Raw genomic sequence first — 24,788 nt, forward strand, 5'->3', positions numbered from 1 at the left:
AGTAATCATTTTTCAATACAGAAGTATCAAATCAATACACTGTACACCTTAAATTTATACAATGTTTCATGTCAATTATTTCTCAAAGCTAGAAATAAAATATTAAAATAAAATGGTACAGAGTGATAGTTCTTGAAAAACTAAATAAGAATTACCATGTAATATAGCAATTTCACTTCTGATATATACCCCAAAGAACTGAACGCAGAGACTCTAACATGTATTTATATACCTATTAGAGGCATGATGCACAAAATTCGTGTAAGGGGCTCAGCCCCCACCACTGCCACCTCTGCCTCGGCCCCTGCTGCCACAGCTTCATCTGGAAGGTCATCCAGAAGGACATCCAGTCTAAGTAGCATATCACACTTTTATTACTATAGATGCTCACAATGGCCTTACAAAAGCCAAAAGGCGAGAATGACCAAAATGTCCACAGGCAGATCAATGAATAAACAAAATGTGGTACACAAACTATTAAATACTAGAGGCCCGGTGCATGAAATTCATGTACCAATGGGGTCCCTTTGCCTGGCCTACAGGATTGGCCCGATATTGGCTCTCTGACATACCCTGAGGAGTCCTGGATTGTGAGAGGGTGCAGGCCAGGCCAAGGGACCCCACTGGTGCACGATTTGGGCCAGGGAGAGACACGGGAGGTTGGCCAGCCAGGGATCACTATGGGAGGGCTCCAGAGTATGTCCAGCCTGTCTCACTCAGTCCTGATTGGCGGCACCCCAGCAGCAAGCTAAACTACCGGTTGGAGCGTCTGCCCCCTGATGGCCAGTGCACGTCATAGTGAGCGGTTGAGCAGCCTTAGCATATCATTAGCATATTATGCTTTGATTGGTTGAACGGCCGAGTGGTCGACCAGATACCTAGCATATTAGGCTTTTATTATATAGGATTATTCAACCTTATAAAATTCTGATGTATGCTATAACATGGATAAACCTAGAAGATATTATGCTAAGTAAAATAAGTCAGACATAAAATGACAAACATCACATGATTCCACTTATATAAGGTTCCCAGTACAAGGCTAATCATAGAGAAAATAAAATAGAGGTTATCAGGAGGTGGGGAAAAGGGGGGGTGGGGAGTTAGTTTTTAATGAAAATTGAGTTTCAGTTTGAGATGATGACAAAGTTCTGGAGATGATAGTGATGATAGCTGTACAACAATGTAAATATATCTACTGCCACAGAACTATATACAGTCATGAGCCACAAGACATTTCAATCAATGATGGCCCACATACGGGATGGTGGGCCCATGAGATTACCTATAATGGAGATGAAAATCCCTCTCACCTAGTGAGGTTGGGTAGCCATGGTTAAGTGGTAGTGCAATGCATTACTCATGTGTTGGAGAATTGCTGAAACATGATAATTCTATGTTTAACTTTTTGAGGAACCACTATACTGTTTTCCATAGTGATTACACCATTTAAATTCCCAACCAGCAATGCACAAGTTCCAATTTCTCTAGGACCTCACCAACCCAACCCTTATATATGTAAAATACCAGCCGACTCAAGTATGTGAAGTGGTACCGCACTGTGGTTGTGATTTTCATTTCCTTTATGTAAACAATAACTTTTAAAACACATTTATGTAAGAATTGTGAAGAGAACACACCCTGTTCCATCCTTTATGATCAGAAAAATAAATTACTTCAAATCTTATGCAATAAATGTCCATATAGTGGTATACTCAAGGAAGACAATTTCAGAAAATATATATAGAAAATTACAATAATCTATTGTTGTCGCAGTTATCATTAACATGCACTGCCTGTTCTGAATATAGTTTTAAAAAAATTCCAATTCCCACATGACCTGATTTCAACCCTCAAAGGAAGATCTCATGTTTTCATACAGAATTAACTAAAACTTAGTTTGCTAAACTTCTAGTTATATTTTCATTTTAAAATGTTATTCATCAAATAAATGCATCCTTAATGCTTCATGTGTATGAATTATGCACTACTTGGATGGGCAGAGCACTGAGTTTAGTTCCAGTCCTTGTTCCTCCTCTATATACTTGTGCCACTGTAAACCAGTCACCTAGCCCTTTACAAGACTCAGTTGTCATAGGTGAAGAGAACACGAGTTTAGGAATCAGAGCCTTGGGCAAGAATTACTCCATAATTCACAGTCAAACTCTTAATGTCACAGGGCCCTTATTTATAAGGTATGAAAATAATCCACTCACTGCATCTTACACTCACCACTGTCAGAATCCAATAAGGCACCACAGGAGATAAAGGGGCAGATAGACTGTCAGGACCATTGCAGAGGTCTGGGCATCAGGGGATGAGGCTTTGAGTAGGCCGGTGGCCTGGTAAGATTATATGCATACTTTCAAGGCAAAGCCAATAGGGTTTGCTCGTTAACTGAATGTTGGGCATGCAAGGGAAGAGCTGAGAAAGACTCCAAGGTTTTGGGCCTTAGAATTGGGAACAATCGAGATCCATTTACTTTGAGGAAGGCTGAGCTTGAAAAAAGTTTTGGGTGTTAGCGGGAGCTCAAGTGTTAGGTTTGAACAAGTTCAGTTTATAAAATGTCCAAGACATGCAAATAAGCATGGTGAGTACGAGGCCTGATTTGTGTTTTATAAAAATTCTTGGAGAAGAGTGAGACTGGCTATAGGGACCAGATGGAAGCTAAAGATAGAGTGTGAGCAAAAATGAATTAGGGCATGTAATAATACTGTGGCAGGAATAATGAAGAAGGGACTTAAAGGAGAACAATGCTCAACTGGAGATTAAAAAAAAAAAAAAAAAAAAAAAAAAAAAAGACAGAGGAGGGCTCATGGGTGAACCCAGGATGGCTGGTAGGAAAAAGAGCAAATTTGAGGGGAAAGATGAGTTAAGTTATATAAGAATCACTAATAGAGGTCATTTAGATATACAAATAAATAAAGGACAGGCCCAACTGTTGAGAAGCTCACTGGGGAAAGCAGACAATAAAGTGATGACAGTAAGAAAAGAGTGTCAAATGCGCAACAACTTGAGTCATGCAGGGGTGACATGGGGGTCATATTGATGAGGTAGCTGGGTTTGAAATGCCCCTGGAATGAGAAAATCAAATTGCTTGTCCCTGTTTTTAAATCTGTGAGCGACATTTTGCAATGTTACATATCGCATTTTCAGGCCACCCAAAAGTATTGACAGGGTTACATAAGAAGAACATTATTTACGTCTCTCCCAAATGTCCACAACAAAGAATAATTTGAATTATTTTGCCAATCTTGAAAGCGAACACTAGTGCTCGTTCAGATTCTATACAAGACTGTTTGCTTTTGGTGGGAGGATGGATGAAAGGGGGAGATGAGGACACAGCTTGAGAACAGCGTATGCTTCTGTCCCGATTTCTGCACTGTGCCCTGTTTCTTAAGGTACCACAATTTAAGGCTTAAATATGCATATGGCTATATACTATACCATCATAAATTGGACATAGGAATTATTCATGTTTTGAAGTCCTCTTTAGTTGTCATCCAAAAAAATGTATTTTTTATTCAAGAATACTATATTTATATTCACATATATACTCCACTAGTCAAAAAGGACCTACAGAAATAATTCCTTGAAATTAACACTACATTGTGTTCTCTGCAACCTGGATGCATACAGCCTTTTTAATTGTTAAAGACAGTAATCATTTTTAGGAGGGAAATTATTGAGATAAAAATCCACTCAGCAGTTGAGAATTAATGCTTTCAGGAAATGATCTAAAAAAATTTTAGTTATTTGCTAAAATAAATTTTTTTTAAAAATATATTTTATTGATTTTTTACAGAGAGAAAGAGAGAGGGATAGAGAGTTAGAAACATCAGTGAGAGAGAAACATTGATTAGCTGCCTCCTGCACATCTCCCACTGGGGATGTGCCTGCAACCAAGGTACATGCCCTTGACCGGAATCGAACCTGGGACCTTTCAGTCCGCAGGCTGATGCTCTATCCACTGAGCCAAACTGGTCAGGGCGCTAAAATAAATTTTATTGCAGAAATGTCAAGTTCACTCAAAAACCTAGCTTCCAGTGTTCTCTAATGTTGAAGACTAAAAATAGTTACAATAAATGGCCACTATATGCTTTTCAGTAATAAAAGCTTGATTCCCCCACTACTAAGCCAACTTACACATCCCTTTTACAAGCCCACCTGTGAATACATATTTGGAAAAATTACAAATTTGGGCCTTATCTTATTAAAACAGACTAGTGATTAAGCAACCAGGGTGCAGAAGCTCCTAGATCTTGTGTTTCAAAGGCTATTTCTCCTGCACCTGAGATAAAAAGATCGAGCCAGGGGACAATCACTGTGATACTGAGTTTCTCTTTTTCCTTTCAAAGAATTTTGAATTTTGGTTTGGCGATGGTCTTAAATATTCAATTGGTGTCACCATATTACAGCGGCAAAGACAGATCATTAGAAAGTTGGTCCTAGGGTAGAGAACCTTTACCAACGACACAAGCATCTTAAAAGCAGAGAGGAGAGCAGAGAATTGCATTTATGAAGAATTGCATTTACCTCAAATAGTAGTTACATTAATTTTGACAGTTGTCAATGAAGTTGACAATATGTGGTCAACTCCAATTTGAAATAATTTCTCTGTTTAGAATGAATGCCAACGTTTGTCCCTTTTTATTTCTCTGAACCTCATGACTTAAAATCACACGTCTTGTACACAGGCCAATGTCTAGATATATCACATTTAGTCTTACATGTCCATGCATAAATATATGCTTCTCACACATACCACTTGAATTCTTAAGTTTTCTAAAGAAATAGTTGGATTCCTTTATATCTAATCTCGTTCTTTCCAGGCTGATCAACATTGAACCTGTCCATGGAATTAAGATAAAATAGCATGATTCAACGTAGAAAAATGTCAACTGCTGAACATAAGGGTGCTGAAATAACCAATCCTAGTCTGGCAAACACCCAAGGCATCCCCCATAGCAACAGAGCTGATAGCATAGCAACAGCAGCTACTTTGCCACAGAAAAATCAGAAGCAATATTCTTGGAAAAAATGTAATCCATGTTAAAGTCAAATATGACATTTTCTTCAACCAAAAAAACCCCTGTGAGTGCATGTGTTAAATGATGCTATTCCTTAACAACTGTAAATTCTCCCATGCAGGGTGAATGCCACTTTGATAAATTCCAAGGCCAAGTACTTTGAAGCTCAAACTTCCTAGGTGTTCTCAGCCAAACTGTTATGTTCCTTAAAAAGCTAGAGAACAATCTTTTTAAAATTTATTTTGTTCAGATAAGTCCTTCCACAGTTTTTAAAAGAATCATTTGAAAGAAGAATTTACTGAAGTTATAAGTTTAATTCATTGGCAATATTAAGCTATAACATGAAGAATATTAAAATATAATATAAAATATATTGATTAAAATACTCTAATATTATTTTATTTTTTTAACCCTTATGCAAGGATATTGATTTTTAGAGAGAGTAGAAGGGAGGGAAGCTTGGGGAGGGGGAGAGAGGAGGAGAGAGAGAGAGAGAAGAGATCAATGTATGACACATCAATTGGTTGCCTCCTCCACACCCCCCAACCAGGGCCAGGGATCGAATCTGTAATCCAGGTACGTGCCCTTGACTGGGAATCGAACCTGCAACACTTCAGTTTGTGGACTGATGCTCTAACCACTGAACACACCTGCCAGGGTGAAAATTTCATTAAAATGAAAACATGTAGGATTAGATTTTGGATTTGCCAGGCTACGAGCTGAGCATTTGCAGAGAACTGGGACATATGTCGCAAAAGAATTTGATCACTCGACATTTTCTGAGTGTAGTAGAGTCTGAGACTTTCTCTTGTGGATCAAAGGCCCATGCAACCACCATAATAGGGTCTGGATCTTGGAAGGGACAAACCCCATGAATACCAGCTCTTCCTCGAGTTTTGGTGAATATGTTGTTCTGAGGGAGCCAGGGAGCCTGAGAGTTGGGCAACAACAGTTGAAGTGTCAAGAGTAGAATGAGCCGAAAGGTGTTTAAGAAGGAATAGAAAGAAAAACGTCTGGAGACAGACTGGTCAGTAAGGTTCTCTGCAGTCCCAGTACCAAGAAGCTCTGCTGGTAGGAGCTACTGGTGGGTTTAAGGAAAAATGAAATAATATTCTCTTACTGCCCAAACAGATAACAATGCCTCACATGTTCTTGCCTATGGGACCTGACTTAATAAGATGATTGATGTGCAAGACTTTTCACATTTCTTTTAAAAAATAGGGACCCATTTATCACCTCCATTTTCCCACCCTAGTTATTCATAAATGAAGTGACACAGTTTAAAGACCAGAGAAAGAATTAGACTTCTGTTATTGCATGTGATGGACTAGTTTTGTGGCAGTTAAACCAAACGAGTTAAGTAGCAATGGAAAATATTCTTTACTCCCAAAACACTGGAATTGTGCTTTTAATTTTCATTGAAATGCCACCAGAGATCCATTTAAACTGTTTTTGATAAGATACAAACTAACACACTGCACCCGACTGCTGTGGGGAGAATTTTCTTAATTTCACAGTTGGTTGGAAAGTAAACTATCACAGAATAAAGGAGAAAATTCAGCACTGGCTACCTGCAGTAAAAGAATATACGTCAGTAAGCGAGAAGAAGCACTGTCATCTTGGTGGAAAACACTGTTATACAGAACATAGCCTTATCTAATCTCATAGAACTTCAAGGAGCAGCACTTACTACTACATCTGGACAAAAACCAACTTTTCATTTACTTGACCACTCCCTTGTTAAAATCTCTTTGGAGTTCTCCCTTTTTTAAGTGTCTGGTATTTTGACTCTCTCACTTCTCACATGGGCCTAATTTATGTGTAGTTCTGATAAACACATCTCCAACTGACACTTTGGGTAGATAATGTTCTGTTTGTTCCAGTGAAAGAAATTAGGGGAGTTCTCACTGAGAAAGTGGTAGCAGTAGTACTAATAAATACAGCGGCTGTTTTCTTGCATTAGATTAGAAGAAACACCAATAGCATCGTGTGTACCCCAATCCGCAGAGCAGCCAATTAAAGAGAACGTGTTGGAGGGATTTGCAGAGCCTCAGGTGTCTGTTTATTTTATAGGTTCGTGCTGGGGCCTGTTAGTAGTGGCTGGGGAGACTGTGCTCATCTCTTCCCAGTACAGAGGTCTGTGAAGACTTGCCGGTAGCTTGAAGTTGGCCATGGAGAAAGTATACACACCACAAAAACTGGAAAATATTATACATCTTATTCTGAAAGCTGGTTATTAACTATTGCCAGCATACCACTGGCTATAAAAGATATCTGGATTGTGATTCTGGACCATTTATAAATACTGGGCCATGGACAGGTATAACTGAGTGAAATAAAAATGTGTTGAGCTTACTTAGGGATTGTCTGTAATAGTTGATAATTTCGAATTCACCCTAGGAGGAAGAGACCTATGTGTGGAGAAGATTATGGACAAAGAAGGAAGTTCTTTTCAGATAAAGGTAATCATATTTGGGCTCCTTAGAAATAGCAATTATAAACAAATCCCTACTACTTCACAGATTGGCTAAACGCTGCTGGTTAAAGAAACATGAGCTGCCAAGGTAAACTAAAAAAATAACAACAAACAAGAAACCTCTTTAGAAATTTTTAAAAGTATATTAAATAAAATTCTTGGCATCCTAATTATGCAAGAAAGTTGAATATACAACTCAAGCTGAAAGCCATGAGTTCCTTGGAGTCTACAGAGCAAAGATTTTCTCGGTGTCTTTTTTAAATAGGCAATCTTAATTCTAGCACAAAATTTAATGACTATTAATTTATTTAATGTAAAATGCTAATTGAGGAAATAAATATTTAGAAAGAAGAGGGATATATCAGGGGTATATAGGATTTCATAGATGGTGTGAGAGTAGACAGGTCAAAGAGAAGATTCTTTGTACATTATTTCTCCATGCATAACTGTATGTTGTTTTTTTTTATTTTATTTTATTTTTAAATACGGAACACTTCACGAATTTGCACGTCATCCTTGCGCAGGGGCCATGCTAATCTTCTCTGTATCATTCCAATTTTAGTATATGTGCTGCTGAAGCGAGCACGCATAACTGTATGTTTAAAAAACGTAGGCAGTTTAGAGAAATAAAATAATATGTTAAGGTAAAAACCATATTATCAACAAATGTCTCTGGTACCTTTTGCAATATCACTTCACTTTCCTTAGCTTTTACCTGTTTCATTATTATTCTTTTCAAATTATGTGGCTACTTTAGGATGGCCCATGTCCTCTTTCTTTCAGAAACATAAGATCCATGGATTTCAACTTTCTCTCTAGAAGCCAAGAAGAACTAAGTTTTACATAGGTTTCCTTGAAAGACAACGGAGTAATCTTAACACGTATTTCATGCAGAATCGCTTCTCAATAATGTTAAGTGTTAGTTGTACCTCTAAGTTAACTCTGCCTCTTAGTCTCCCAGTAAGGTCTTAAAACATTGCTTTCCTTCACATCAAATATTGTGTAAGTGGCCTTTTCATTTTATTCTACCAGAAAGCTTTCACAGGAAAACTGAGATGGGAGGGTATTTTCTCATCTTGTTCCAGACAGTGATGGTACACAATGTACATTAATTCCCACACAGAAAAGTTAATAATACTCTACGAGGAGTCTATTTTTAGATTAATAGAACTCATTTATGCAAAGGAAATCTGTACTGTGAAAAGAAGAAAAATCTTCAAATGTTTGGAATAATTCTGGATAAATTTTAAGAAAAAGGCAACCTTTTCTTTTCCACATTGGATCTGAAATAATTAAGTGAATTCAAAGGCTTAGCCATGTTGCAAAGGCTTTTTAATTGCTCCTATTGATCATGACCTACATCTGCTTCTGCTCAGTACATAGGGCTGCATTAGGCACTGGAACCAGTACCCTGGGAAGGAAAATCCACAGCCATCCTAATGTTACCCAATGGCAGGATAATTATTTATATTTAATATAGAGATGAAGATCATTTTGTTGGACAACATGATAGCAAGGTCTTTACTGGTTAATACTGCATTAAAACATACTGCTTCAAACACCATTAATTCTCCCATTAGGTTTTAGCAGACCATAACATTCCTTAACCCACAAAAGACAGAGCTCTCAGTATAAAGGTAATTATTCTAAATTTATACAAAAAATTGGGATTATACATCACCCTCACAAACAGACACACTGGTTTCATTCAATGGCACTGTTTCTAAATATCAATAAATCTTTGAAGAGCATAAAGCACACCACCTAGGGCCCCACTACTTGGGAAAAAGCCAACAGCCCTCGGACTTTTCGGTTTTAATAAAGTGACAAGTCATGAGTGCTTTTCTTAATGCGAGGAGTGGAATCTGCCCATCACTCCGGGATCCCACCCTGCTTTTAAACAAGCTGTGATGTATACAGCTTTAATGAAGGAATTCTATATGTTTAAGTGGTCAGAATCTGTATTTTGCCTTTGTTCAAAATACATTAAATATGATACATGCCTTCACCTCATGTCAAACTGAAGAAGGGAATGTGAGAAGCTTGGACTTCATTTTCTAGCCAAGTCCCAGGAGTTGGTTGCACTTTGCTCATGCACATGGGTGGTAGGAAGGAAGGAGGACATCAAAGACACAAGAAGGCACATGATGGGGTGAGAAAGTAGAAGGGCCAGTATTTCCTCCCCCTCTGAACAAATCCAACCACACCTGGTGAACCTCAAAGTGACAGAAACCCAGGACCTAATTCCTGAAACGGCTGGGTGGGCCAAGCAGGTGGATTTGCTCCAGGCTTGGGACACATCGAGGAGAGTGGCGAGTCTTCTCCAGAAGTGATCCCCTGCATTAGGCAAGGTAGAGACCAGAGGAGGGTGGAGACCTCCGGAATCGGTGGGACAGTATAATGACTGCCTTCTTCCAGCTCTTCAGTCCCACCTGGGGCAGGACCAGGGAATGTGGCAAACAGAAGGGAAGGGAGAGAAAGGACGGTTTTGTGCAACGAAATGCTGCTGCATGGAAAGTGAGCGTCTAGGCCCAGCCCAGCCCGGCCTCAGCCTCTTCCTGCTTGGGGGCCAGTGGACAGAGAGAATAAAATGTGATGGGTGTCTGCCCTCCTATTCCCAGCCTCCCCTTCCACCTGGGTCTGTCCCGCTCAATACCCTATCCTAAAGCCCAGCTGAGAAGCTCCCATCCGCAGACAAGTCATTTAAATTCTGAGGCCTGAATATGCATGTCCAGTGTCCAGCACTGTCACAGAGATTCTTTATTATCCCCACTGGCCTCCTCGTCCTTTGACATTCTGTGAACGTTGGATCACTTACTACAGTTTATTTTAATCATTTGTGTACATTCCTGCCTTTCTACTAGACTGTGTACTCCCCTATCATCCTTTCCTTATTTATCTTTTATTCCCAGGGCCTTAGACAGTGCCTGTGAGATACTATTACCTCAATATTTGCTCAGTATGTGTAAGGCATGAGTAAATGGTCCTTTAAATACTCCAATAGATGCACCAAACTGGTGTTTGTATTTCAAGTTTTAATTTTCTCTCTAAAGTGTTGCATTTGATGTTTAATATGAAGATTTGGATGCTGGAGTATTAAGAACTAACATCATTTTTAGAGAAACTCCCCTTTTCAATGAGTACATTAATATTGTGTATACACAAAAGATACACACTATATATAATATAGTACATAATTTTGAGCGTGTAGATATACACATAGACACAAAATTATACATATTTATATATTCCCATATTTGCCTATATATAAATTCAGTTCGATGAAAAGCAAACTGTAATTATTATCACTAATTTTCTGTATTGCTTCTGTGAGATTTGGGCTATTTCCAATACAATAATATTTTATGAAAAACTGAACTGAAGAGTGTAATCTCTCTTGTGAAATAATTAAAGGTACTTTAAATAAAAATTTAATGTTCATTTTAGAATAAATTATATAACTAAAATTTATATCTAAAGGATATTGGTATCTGATTATCTTTCCCTCCTTGCTTTGATAAAAAGCTAATATTGTATTAGTAATTTTTAGTTTTTCCTTCTATTGAAGTATAATTAACTTATAATATTACATTAGTTTTAATGTATTATATAGTGATTTGATGCTTAACTAATTCTAATAATTTTTCAAAAATTGATGGTACATATTTTTGTTTTTTCTGTATGCTTATTGGTTTCATCTTAAAACTCTGTCAGTACTTTCTCTTTGTCCCTACTTATTTGTTAATTTATTCACTGTAAAATGCAGCCATTAATTCAATTTCCAACATTTATTGAAAACCAACTATGTGTTAGGCAATATTTTCCAATAGGATTCATTCATGTTACCTCAGATCCTCTTTGCAACAGTGCAAAGCATTTTAAAATGACATTGACAGATTAAGTTCAATTACATAAATTCACTGGTAGACCTTTGGATAACTAAATTTCTTTCAAGAAATAATAACTTTACCAATGTTACTTTTTCTTAACTTTTATTACATTTATTGGGGTGACACTGGTTAATAAGATCCGTTAGGTTTCAAGTGTACATTTCTATGATACATGGTCTGTGTATTACATTGTGTGCCCACCACCCAAAGTCAAATCATCTTTCATCACCATATATTTGGCCCCCTTTACCCTTTTATATCCCCACTCCCTTACCCTCCATGCTGTTATATCTGTCTATGAGTTTGTTTTATATCCCACATATGAGTGAAATCATATGGTTCTTAGCTTTTTTGTACTGACTTATTTTGCTTAGCATAATAATAAATGGTAGTATTGCATCTTTTCTTATGGTTGAGTAGTATTCCTTAGTATGTATTTACCAAATCTTTATACAATACTCTATCGAAGGATACTTTGGTTATCTCCGTGTCTTGGCCACTGTGAATAATGCTGAAATGAGCACAGGGATGCATATATCTTTGCAAATAAATGTTTTTGAATTTTGGGGGTAGATACTCAGAAGAGGGGTTGCTGGGTCATAAAGTAGCTCCTCTTAATTTTCTGAGATACTGCCATACTATTTTCCATAGTGGTTGTACCAGTTTACACTCCCACCAGCAATGAACAAGGGTTCCTTATTGCCCACAACCTCTACAACACTTGTTATTACTTGTCTTATTGATAACAGCATTTCCAACAGGTATGAGGTGGTATTTAATTGTAAGTTTGATTTGCGTTTCCTTAATAGCTAGTGAAGTTGAACATCTTTTCATATACCTGTTGGCCATTTGTATGTCTTCTTGGGTGAAGCACCTGTTCATGTCCTCTGCCGATTTTTTAATTGGATTGTTTGTTTGTTTGGTGTTGAGGTGCATGAGTTCTTTATGTATTTTGCACATTAACTCCTTAACAGAGCTGTCATTTGCAAATATCTTCTACCATTCAGTTGTTTGCCTTTTTGTTTTGTTGGTGGTTTCTTTTGCTGTGCAAAAGCTTTTTAGTTTGATATAGTGCTATTCATTCATTTTTGCCTTTACTTCCCTTGCCTTTGGGGTCATAAAATGTCCTCTATGACCAAGGTCCATAAATTTAGTACCTATGTTTTCTTCTGTGTAACTTATTGTTTTGGGTCTTACATTTAGATCTTTGATCCATTTTGAACTAATTTTTGTACACCAAGAAAAGGAAAAAGCAACACAAAGGTTCATTGCAAAGTGGTTACAAGGAGAGAAATAAATAAATTTAGATAAGATAATTAACTAAAAGGAAAAAGAAACTTCAACACATTTGGTTTGGGATAACATTTTCCCCTGGCTATTAAAAAGCGTCTCTTTATGAAATTTTCTATGTGTGAAGAAGAAGATTCTATTTGTCAAAATCTGTCTCCCATTCTCCTGAGAGAAACATTATGAGAAACCCAAAAGCCCTGGTTTGAAATTCTATTCTGTTCTTTCTATTCTTTTCATTGAAGAAAGGCACTGATAATCCATTTGACTGATGATTCAATTGACTGTGTATAAGAAAGCAGAGTGGTCCTTAGATATAGCAATCATGGATTGTTCAAGTGTCCCTTTCAAGGGAAGAATGAGAGTGTTACAAGCATGCTATGTGATAACCACTGCAACTGTTCTTCCCCCAGAACAGCAAGTTCTTAGAATGGTATTGGAATAAAATAAAACTTAATCCTTAAAAGCATAAGCTATTTGCTTGTAACCTCAACTAATTTGCACTTTGTTCTCTACACCGCTCCTTACTTAAGGCATCTTATCAGAAAGACACAACCAGAACAAACTTTGTAAAGGTGGATCTGTTTCTCTTTCCCATTTCTATGATTGCATAACAATATTATTTGTCCCTAAGAGGAAAGAACATGGAAGCCAAAAGGGGTCTGTCAAGTGAGGATCTGGAGGAAGAGAATTCCAAGTAAAGGAAAGAGAAACTACTCCCTAAGGTGGGGAGATGGAACCAATGGAGGCCAATGTGGCTGCTGGAGTCGGAGAGGCCAGATGCCAAATCATGGGTGCATAGGCTTTGGCGAAATTCCAGCTACATTTCGGATAAGATGCAGACAGAAGTTATTGATGAATTTCAAGGGAGAAGAGAGGTGAAAATAGTAAACAACTTTCATTGAAGAAAGGCACTGATAATCCAAATCCCAAGAAAAAAAATATCTTAATCAGCTTACCCTTGAAGGGTGATGTGAAACTATATAGTGTAGATTTTCATATCTCCTCTTACCGACGTTCACTTTAAATTTCTAATGGGTGTCATTTGTATAGGCTTCTGCTGGCACTGATGAACCAGCCACTGTGTAAAATTGAAAACAGTGCTATCAAATATGTTGTCATACTCAAGCCAAGAGTACTGAAGACTCCGCTCACTCTGCTACAACAACATGGCTTCTTGGAAACAGGCTGCAGAGAAAAGCCTGGGCTGGATGCAAGCCTGGCCTGGATTTCAGTCCTGGGACACAGCCAGCTCTGGCTAGCATTCATTTTTTTAAATCTTATTTCCACATGTTTTATTTTTTCTAAATTATGCATAAATTATTGAAAGTAGATAAAAAATAAAATCATCAGTTACGTAAAGTTAATAATTCACATTTGCAATTTGTCTCATCCACAATAAAGGCTTAGCGAAGATTTGCAGTTTGAGTTGAGTGGAGCCAACATTATGACTGTGTGAAACTGCCCAATCACTTGGAAACAAAAGTCAAACACTGGACTAACACCAATTTCAATCCTGAAATCTATAAAAAGTATAACAGCAAATACCCTACAACAGCTTTATGGCTTTTGATTGAAAAACCCACACTCTGCTTGTGTCTTTGCTGTTGCTAATGCTGGTGGGTGAGCTGGCTTTCGGGCAGGGGGGAGGTACTTCACAGGTACTTGCCCCTCCTGGTGACTGAGAACCTACCTCATATAACTTGAGGACCACCAGAGGCTCTGTCAGAGACTGAGCCCAACAGGGACCAGTAGGCAGAGGCATGCAGAGGAGGACCTTGGGGTGCACTGGGACTTTTATTGACCTGCCCTTGAGCCCGGTGCTGGTAAAAGCTGGCCTTGGTGCGCAGCTTGGTCCTTCACGCACACACCCAGGAAAGCAGAGGCAGCCACAACCCGTGCATAGCTTTGTAGCTCCGAACAGATTTCTCAAGGCCAATCACAGGCAGCGTCTGACATTGGCCTGCACCAGAATTCCTCCCAAAAGGCCTCAGAACCAACCCACCCAGGGCCAGCTTCAGACAACAAAGTAGGATCCAGTTAGCTTCACAAGCAGCATATCCGAAGAAACATCTCAGCAGGCCCCAGACCCTGCAGAGGTGCATGGAGTGTGGCCAGCACCTGCACAGCAGCTGCACTGTAACTAAGGCTGATCCTCCGTCAGCCGCTGAGGGGTTGACCTCACACATGAATGGGCCAGTAGCAATCAAGACGCAATTACAACAGGAGGGGCCCCTACAATGATGACTTTTTGAGAGACAGAGAGGAATATCTTATAGAAATGCACAACATTTTATCACAGGTAGTCTACGTGCACTGGAAGACTCTTAAATTAAGCAATTCCATCCAACACTCATGAGACATAGAACTCTAAAAACTGTAAAAATCCTTTTAACTTCATGAAAATCAACTCCAGGAAAGAACAAGACTTTTGAGGAAACATGCATTTTTTACAAAATTCTAAATCTACACATAAGCAGAGTACGCTTAACATGTTATGCTCACCCTCACTGTCTATAAATATTCTAAAAATGACACGAGGCGAAATTGGCAAGCAAACCTTTAAACCTTTTTAAACTCATTCATCAGAATATCAGATGGCACTGTTTCTTCCATAAAACACTGCTTTTTAAAAGATGACCTGTTCTCTAGAGCAGATGATATGGCCAAAGATGAGGGAGCTTGCAGACAGAGATAAACCTTAGGAGTAAGAAAACAAGAACACAGAAACCCACACTCTGCTTGTGTCTCTGCTGTTGCTAATGCTGGTGGGTGAGCTGGCTTTCGGGCAGGGGGGAGGAGCACTTCACAGGTACTTGTGTTGGTGTTCCTGCAGCGAGGAGAGGCAGCGGAACCGAAATCAATGTGGGCGCAGTGCCCTTCCTTCAGTGCTTCACTCACTATTCCACCACCTTGTGCTGAATACGCCGCCTGTCAAGTGTCCGGCGTGGCAGTGGGATATCATCATGCAAAGGAACAAGCAGGTGTCCATTCTCATGGACAGTGCAGTAAAGGAGACAGATATCAAGGAGTCACACTGATGCATCAACTATTACAAACTGTAAAAGGGCCAGGGAGAAAGGGTCTCTAAGAGAACAGAAATTGACCTCATCTGGATTCAGGCAGAGTTTCTATGGATGCTATGTTTAAGAAATAAAACTTCTTCGCTCCCAAATTTAAAAAACAAACAAAGGCACCACTTCCAGTTATAAAATAAAGAAGTCATGGGCATGTAATGTACAGCATTGGTAATACAGTCAGTAAGACTGTAATACTTGGAACAGTGACAGACGGTAATTAGGGTTTTCATGGGGATCACTTCGTAGTATGTATAAATTTTGAATCACTATATTGTACACTTGAGACTCATAGGATACTATATGTCAACTATTTATCAATAATAACAATCCCCACAAAACTCTGCGTGCCATGGGGATCTTATTTGTGAATTATTCATGGATAACTATTTTATCAAAACACAATGTTTCCTGAACAACCAGTGCTTATGGAGCACTCTCAACAAGACAAATATGAGTGTGACATAACTCCTACTTCCAATGCATTTATTGACTACCTGGACAGAAAGACATATATTGTGGGCACAGTAAAATGTGTTGAATATGACAGAGGAGAATCTAAAAGCCAGAGGAGCACAGGGACAGGTGTTGGCTATCCTGATGATCAAGCTGCCCTGCAAGTGCATGAAACCCACTGTCATGCCTTTATTTTTAAATTTTATTTTGGTTTTGGGCTATGTGCATACATTTATTTCAGTTTTGCATCACTTGTATGTTATGTAATTTCACAGTGTTGTATATACGTCATTTTTGTGAGGCATCTTAAACCTTTCACTTAGAGAAGAGAGGCACAAATGATTTTTAAGGGACAATTGTGGGTGGGAGGGAGAAACAGAAGGAGTGGCAACCCTTCCAGAGCAAGGTTTTCCAAACTGGGGGAGCTACCCAAGTATGAAAGAAGGCACGGAGGCAGGAAACTCAAAGGCTGTGCTGGGGAAGGAGGCCCTATTGGTAAATTGCATTACAGATCCATGGGAGGAGATAGGGCAGACGTTTTGCAGAAAGAGGTTGATTTCAAACTACAGAAGTCCTTGATTGGGAGAATTCTAGGAGTTTAGCGGTGAGTGTGGCAGTGCCATGGCAACGATGCTCAAGTCTGCATGTGAGCAGGACAATTCTGGGGCAGTGTGACCTGCAGAGCATGATCACTGATGGATTTACAAGGAATTAAGTGTGGGGTCTAAATGGGGGCAGAGCTAAAGACGTTCCCAATGTTTCTAGCCTGGGTCTCTGAGAAGATCAAAATGTTCTACATGAAATACAAGAGAGTAGGGACAGGTACGGGCGTTGGGATGATGGGTTCCATTTTAGACATGCTGTCCACAGAATATCTATGGCTGGGAATTCTAATAGAGGGTAGGATGCAGGTAGTTGGAGAAAATATTGACTGAAAATAGTAGGGAGCAGCACTTACTTCCCAGAGTTGCTGCAATATGTGGGAAGTTGAAAATCCTTGCTGACAAAGATGCTGAAACCAAATCTTAGAAAAGACAGTCATGACCTATTTAAGATACACACTACACATGGGGAAGAAACTAGCCCCCTTCCCACCCCCCCACCAAGAGGATCTCCAATAAGGGTTTAGTAATGAAAGCAATAAGCTTCTGTCCCCACAAATGTCCGACAATGTGTATTTCTTTTTTTTTAAGTACTGTAATGTGTCCACTAAACTATCAGGAGTCATCATTAGAGGACATATTTCAATAATCCATAATTAAATAATGCATCAGACAGATATCACTCTTTGGAATCCTTGAAAAATCTATTAGGATTGTCATTGGTAATATAATAAAAACTCTCTAACCTCAAAAATGAAGTTCATCAAATTTAACAGGATGAAGAGTTGCCAGGTGTGAACTGCTCCAGCGGTTCTCAACCTGTGGGTTGCGACCCCTTTGGCGGTTGAACAACCCTTTCACAGGGGTCGTCTAAGACCATCCTGCATATCAGATATTTACATACAATTCATAACAGTAGCAACATTACAGTTATGAAGTAGCAATGAAAATAATTTTATGGTTGGGTCACAACATGAGAAACTATATTTAAAGGGCCAGAAGGTTGAGAACCACTGTGCTAGACTATCAAGGTATCCTATTGTAGTAAAAGGTTCTAATTTAGCAGTTTTTGGGTTTTTATAAAAAAAAAATTGCATCTCTAATATGGTCTAATTTGCCAGAAATTTAACACGAATAAGGACAAGATATTTATGGTACTTGAAATATCTTAGAAACCTCAAGCCAAGCTTCACCTTTTCCCCTAAACTCCGTATAGGTGAGTATCAAACGGTCCGTTACCCACTAAAGTTTTACAATGATATACATAAAACCAATACAAAGATACATTAAATAATAGCCTCACAGCAATGCCACTCTCACTTACTTGCATCGAAGTGGGACGCAAACACCACGGCATCTTGCGGCTCACGCAGAAAGCAAGCGCTGTGGTGTGAGGACGGACCGGAAACTCAGTAGTGAGGGCCAGCAAGGGGCATGCGCAGTCTCCATCCAGCGCTCATCCTGCAGGAGGTGCAGCTGGAAGCACTTGGGCCGTGGGCGGTCTCTAGGAGAAGGGCCCTACGCAGCACCTGCTTATCATGGGCCATGCATGCCCATGGGGCGTTTGTGAGCGTGAAGGTGGGAAACTGAAAAAGCACCCCGAGCCTGTGTGCAAGCTGCTCAGGGAAGCAGCACAGAAGCACTGACAATCCTGCCCTGACCACTGGTCCTTCGGGAGGTCGGGCCTTCTGCCCAAACTGGAGGAAAGCATCCTAGTTAGTCTCTTCTCGCTTGAATTCCAACATGTCTTCCTGATTAGGGCAAAGGAGCAGTGATTGTAAGGAAGTTAACGTTATTGTTTTAAAAGATTTTAATCTCTATGAAATAAGGGTGCTTCTTACAATCAATGGCATGTGGTAGTTTAACTACAAGCATTATTTTCTGACTCTTTGGACGCACAGTGTATTTTACAACCGGTATCAAACTTGCTGAATGAAGATAATTATGAATAATCACGCCATAAGGAATGTGTCATTCATGCTAATATTATCTGGCATGTCTGACCAGAGGGGAAATGACCTCCCATTTGACCATTGCCTTAAAATAATCACCACATATGCATAGAGAAGATCTGACTTCTGGGTCTGCCTTTAGGAATTAAGCCATTTTTGGAAAACTACCTTCACCGTTTAGCTTTAGGGCCATGACAAAGAATGGGAGGTGAGGTAGTGTGTTTGAATCCCAGAGGTATTTCTTCCTCTGAGAATGTTGGGACCCCTGACATTATAAAGAGGATGTAAAGGTCGCCTTGTGGTTGCAAAACATTTCCCCGAGAGCCTTACAGGAGACTGAGCAGCATAGTGGTAGCTTGATTACCTAGGTAACTTCATTTTTCAAAAGGCTGTACATTCCCATATGTAAGTGTCAAAGTTATAAAATTAGAGTCCTATTACCCTAACACAACTGGTAATAATATGGATGTGTTTCCTTCTAGCCTTTTTTTGATATCATATTTTACACTGTTGTTATATGCATATAATCAATTTTGTAACTTGTGTCTAGTGACAATTGGATTACAAGTATTTTGTCAGTGATGTTCAACCTTTATTAGCTGCCATCTTTAATAGTTTTTTAAATAAATGTTACTGTATTTTACATGTGATTTTCACTATTGTTTCCAAAATTTGGCACTATAAAGCTTTAAGATTCATGTATGTTGAAATAGTTTTTAGAGTTAAATCAAATTTAGAATATCAATGGGGGTCCATTTTATTATGGCTTTTGTAGAACAAGTGTATTAGTTATTTTTATACTATGTATAATAGCACAGATTCTATTTGCATTGTACTCTAGTGTTGATAATTAGCTTTACTTTTGTTGCAGGTTTTTTTTTTTTTTTAACAGATGAGAAACTGAAACTATCTTGCATTTATTTGATTATTTATAAAGCCAAATAACTTCCCACATTTGTTTGATCATCAAGGTTCTTGTTTTGTGGCTTGTCTGTCCATGCCATTTATATATTGAGTTACTTTAGTTTTCTCACTCAATTATTATAACCTTTTTCATAGGATGCAACATTCTGTTTATGTCTTTTTATATGGAGATTTTTGATAGTCAAAAGTTGAAAAATTTACATTAAATACTATGTCTATTTTTCTTGTATTTCTTAAAGCATAAGAAGTTTCTTTCAGACCATCTAGAGAGTTGGTAAATATTAAATTGAGTTTTCTTCAAATGCTCTTATAAAAAATAAATGTTTAAATTCTTAAGGATTTATTTTACTACTTTATATGAGAGGAGGGTTTACATTGATTTGACTCTTTTTATTAGCCAATTTTTCTAATACTGTATGTTGAATAATTTTTATATTTCACATAGATTTATGATCATTCTAGCAATATACTAAGTTTCTAGATGTGTTAGGATCTATTTCTATGGCAACTAACCCATCTGTCTATTCTCAAGATAACAACAAATGACTTTAATTATTATTGGACAAATGTCTCACAATGCTCACTTGTAACCTTCTTACCCATTTATTTCCTTTTCCATATTTTAGAATAGCGATTTAGAAACATTTTTTGTCTTATAAAAATATGTTTTTAAAGGCTTTGCTGAGTTTGTAATGAACCTGTCTAATTGTAGATAATTAAAATATTTATAATGTGTACTATTCTCTTTTTAGATATGCCTTCTCTTAAGATTTTTTGTTTATTCACATAGGTCATATGTAATTTTTATTAAAATGATTACTAGCTATTTTATTAAATTTTGGCACTAAAAACAAATTGTTTCCCTTTCTAAAAAATGTTCACAAAATTACAAAATATCTTTTATCTTGCCAAGTTAACAGCATTTTATTCATTGTAATTTTTAGTTGATTCCTTTTGATCTATGATATATAAAAATATCACATAAAGAATAAGAATCACTGCTTGTTTCTAACATGTGTATATCTATTTTTTCTGATTGTATTGGCCAGAACTTTCAAAACAATATTAAATTATTATGGTGATATAAAGTACTATTATTATATTTCTCATTTAAAGACAAATGCCTCCTATAGTTCTCAGATAAATTATAATTGACCAATTGTACAATATGTTGATACAAGGGCCATTCTTGCCCTTAACCTTCCATGTGTAAGGCAATTAATTGGTCACAATCCCTACAATGGTGTTAAGTGCATTTCTATTTTTCTAATAAAGGATATACTTCAGAATACTAGGGAGATAGAAGGTAATAGACAAATGATCAGGCTCCCTTCATTATTATCATCACAACTTTATAATGAGAATCTTCTTTGCTCAATTTTCCCATTTTATTTTGAGTAAAATTTGATCAGAAAGATAGGCCATAGTCAGGAGAAAAAGAAAATATAGTTAAAACCAACACCAACATCAACACTTTATGGCAAGCCAAAAATCATTTAGAAAATATTTCTATAATATTAAAAGAAAAAAATACAAATTTTGTACTTGAGAATAATGAGAGTTGAAAATGAAATATCACAGTACTGTTAGTAAATATTATTCATTCTTATATTTTTTTCAATTGATATGGCCTTAAGAATACTCAACAACACAATTCATGACATTTTAGATGTTTACCTCTGTTTGGAAAAGAAAGATAAGAGTGGTTTTGCGATAAGATTTTACCACTTAACCTGAGAGTTTTATTCTATTCCTTTGGTGAACCAAACAGGTTAAGATGTTTCAGAATAGAACTCATAAAATGAGGTCAGATTTTAAGATGGCCGGGTTTTGGGATATACAACAAAAAACAAACTTGTAATAGTGCAGGGAGGAGGGGGGAGATCTGGTAAAAGAGAGAGCAGAACACAGTACAGGGTGAATATCCACTACTCGGGGGTCAGTATCCAAGGAATCTGAATGCTCACAGGTTACATGTGACAGTTGAAAGGTTAGTTTACTTCAGAAGTTGCCAAGGTATAAAATTAGGCAAAACCTTTTCAAAAACTGTCTTTTAATCTCTAAAATTAGCAATTAAACAATGGTGATTTTGTGGGTATACATTCCAAAACCCAAATATAAATTCATCAAATCAGACTACAGTTCTCTAATCTATATATATAAAAGCCTAAGCAACCATTTGACCTTTCAACTGGTAGCTATGATGTGCACTGACCACCAGGGGGAAGACACTCAATGCATAGGCATGGAAACATGAAACAGACTGATGAATCTTAGAGGGAAGGGGGAGGGTAAGGGTGGGAAGAGATTAACCAAAGATCTTATAAGCATACTAGAGGCCCGGTGCAGGATTCGTGCACCAGTGGGGTCCCTTGGCCTGCCCTGCAGGGACTGGGCTGAAACCGGTAGTCCAATATCCCCAAGGGGTCCTGGATTGTGAGAGGGTGCAGGCCAGGCTGAGGGATCCCGCCGATGCATGAAGCTGTGGTGGGTCAGAAGTGGGTCAAGACAATGTGGGCATGTCTGTCATGCTGGGTCAGATTACTGAACAGATGAGAACATAACTGCATTCTATCTATTATGACCCTCTAGCTGAGGAGGTCCTGGAATGTGGCATGAAGGTATCAATGAAGCATAGCAACACAAACTATGATGAGCAACATCTGTTCACTCACTTCACATGGCAACTCTTAGTCCAACATAAACACCATATGCTAAAAACCAATCAAATAGGAAAACAATAATTTAAATCATCTTTAAATCTAGGTACAAATGGACATAGGCAGATTTTCTCTCTAAATTGGTCCTGACATCACTTTATTAAAACATGAAATTCTTACAAAAGGGTGTTATTTTAAAGCAAAAATCCTATCTAATAAAGAAGGAATATGCAGCTGAAACCGGTTTGGCTCAGTGGATAGAGCATTGGCCTGCGGACTGAGAGGTCCCAGGTTCGATTCCGGTCAAGGGCATGTACCTGGGTTGCGGGCACATCCCCGGTGGGGGATGTGCAAGAGGCAGCTGATCGATGTTTCTCTCTCATCGATGTTTCTAACTCTCTCTATCTCTCTCCCTTCCTCTCTGTGAAAAATCAATAAAATATATTTTAAAAAAATGTTTAAAAAAAAAGGAATATGCTAATTGACCCTCACACTGTTGCAAAGATGGTGGTGCCCACAGCCAATAAGGAGGGAATATGCTAATTGACTGCCCTGCCCTCAAAGATGGTGGCACCCACAGCCAATAAGAAGGAAATATGCTAATTGACTGCCCCGCCCTCAAAGATGGTGGTGCCCACAATATGGCCAGCAGGGGAGGGCAGTTGTGGGCAATCAGGCCAGCAGGGGAGGGCAGTTAGGGGGGACCAGGCCTGAAGGGGGGGCGGTTGGGGAGGACCAGGCCTGCAGGGGCGGGCATTTAGGGACAACCAGGTCAGCAGGGGAGGGTAGTTAGGGGTGACCGGGCTGATGGGGAGGGCAGTTGAGGACAACCGGGCCAGCAGGGGAGTGCAGTTGGGGCAATCAGGCCATCAGGGCAGCAGTTAGGCATCAATCGAGCTGGCAGGGGAGTGGTTAGGGGATGATCAGGCTGGCAGGCAGAAGCGGTTAGGGGCAATCAGGCAGGCAGGCAGGTGAGCAGTTGGGAGCCAGCAGTCCTGGATTGTGAGAGGGATGTCCGACTGCCGGTTTAGGCCCGATCCCACTGGGATCGGGCCTAAACCGGCAGTCAGACATCCCCTAAGGGGTCCCAGATTGGAGAGGGTGCAGACTGGACTAAGGGACACCCCCCCCTCCCCTAGTGCATGAATTTCATACACCGGGCCTCTAGTATAGAATAAAATACTCCTTAGTTGCAAGAATGCATCCTTGATAGCCATTAAATATTTTCAAAGGGCCCAAAAGTTTGTTGTGAGGAATTACTTTAAGAATGAGTAGAGCCCCTGGCTGGTTTTGCTCAGTGGTTAGAATATTGGCTGTGCACAGAAGGATCTTCGGTTCAATTCCTGGTTAAGGGCGCATACCTGGTTTGCAGGTTTAATCCCCAGCCCGATTGGGGCAGTGCAGCAGCAACTAATCAATGTGTCACTCTCACATTGATGTTTCTCCCTCTCTGTCTTAAAAAAAAAAAAAAAAAAAACACAATGGAAAAAATATCCTTGAGTGAGGATTTTTTAAAAAATAAAATAATGGGTAGAATCTGGCTCTATTTTTCAGATCTTTCATATAGAAGCATTTATCAATTAATCTTTGAAATTATAAATTTGTTTACCATGAGTTTTTATTTGAGCTTCTACATTGACACACTTTAAACCTTTTAGATCTTTTAAAACTGAGGAGCTTTAGGGTCTTAGATCTCATAAAATTTAATGAGAATATGCTCATCATTCATTTTGCCTAGAAAATACGCCCCTTCGGAGTTCCTCTCTTCCTCCTCTTCTCCCACCTGGACACATTTACTGAGTGCCTACCTCATATTAAGGCAATGTATTGAGCTCCAGGGGATGCGATTATGACTAATAGGACATGGTACTTTGCTTCAAGAAATGCAAGCTAGTGGGAATGCAGAAATTTGTACATCTAATTACAATATAACCCAGTAAGTCCAACGATAAATGTATGTCTACACAGGTTGCTTTAGAGCATGAAGGAGAATTTTCCCACTCAGCCTGAGGAGGTCTGAAGGTCATAAAAAGAGGAGGTGGCGGGGTTAATGTTTAAGCCCTTCCTCATAATTCTTTTCTGATATAATTTCCATCAAGACAAGAGGTTAAGGGTTATCCCCATTTCTAGATTTGACTATCAAATAATTCATGGTCCATAATGTTAAATCTGATCAACTATAAAACTGTAAAAGTAGGAAGTAACGGAAACCCAGTCATTATGTATTCATAATATTCAAATCTGCTTAATAGCCATAATTCTTTAAATGTCTGTACAAAATAGTATCAATGAAACTAGAATAGTTTGAATAGGTATTAAGGATCAGACTCTTTAAAATAATCATTTTTTTTAATGGCAATAATAGCATCCTCAGAAACATAACAAATTGCTTTGCTTTCCATAAAATCAGTACACAAAGGATGCTATTCTCTTT

General features: G+C 38.6%; 1 protein-coding gene and 1 non-coding gene across 4 annotated transcripts in view; both read right to left on the minus strand.

Moving 5' to 3' along the window:
- The window catches only part of DLGAP1 (DLG associated protein 1), a 629,180-nt gene that overhangs the window by 426,968 nt on the left and 177,424 nt on the right, over positions 1 to 24,788 (minus strand). The window lies entirely within an intron of this gene.
- Positions 7,986 to 8,092, minus strand: LOC132240444 (U6 spliceosomal RNA). The gene has a single exon (XR_009454334.1). It is a non-coding gene; the product is annotated as a U6 spliceosomal RNA (small nuclear RNA).

Source organism: Myotis daubentonii, chromosome 8 (genome assembly GCF_963259705.1).
Source record: "Myotis daubentonii chromosome 8, mMyoDau2.1, whole genome shotgun sequence".
Taxonomy (NCBI): Eukaryota; Metazoa; Chordata; class Mammalia; order Chiroptera; family Vespertilionidae; genus Myotis; species Myotis daubentonii.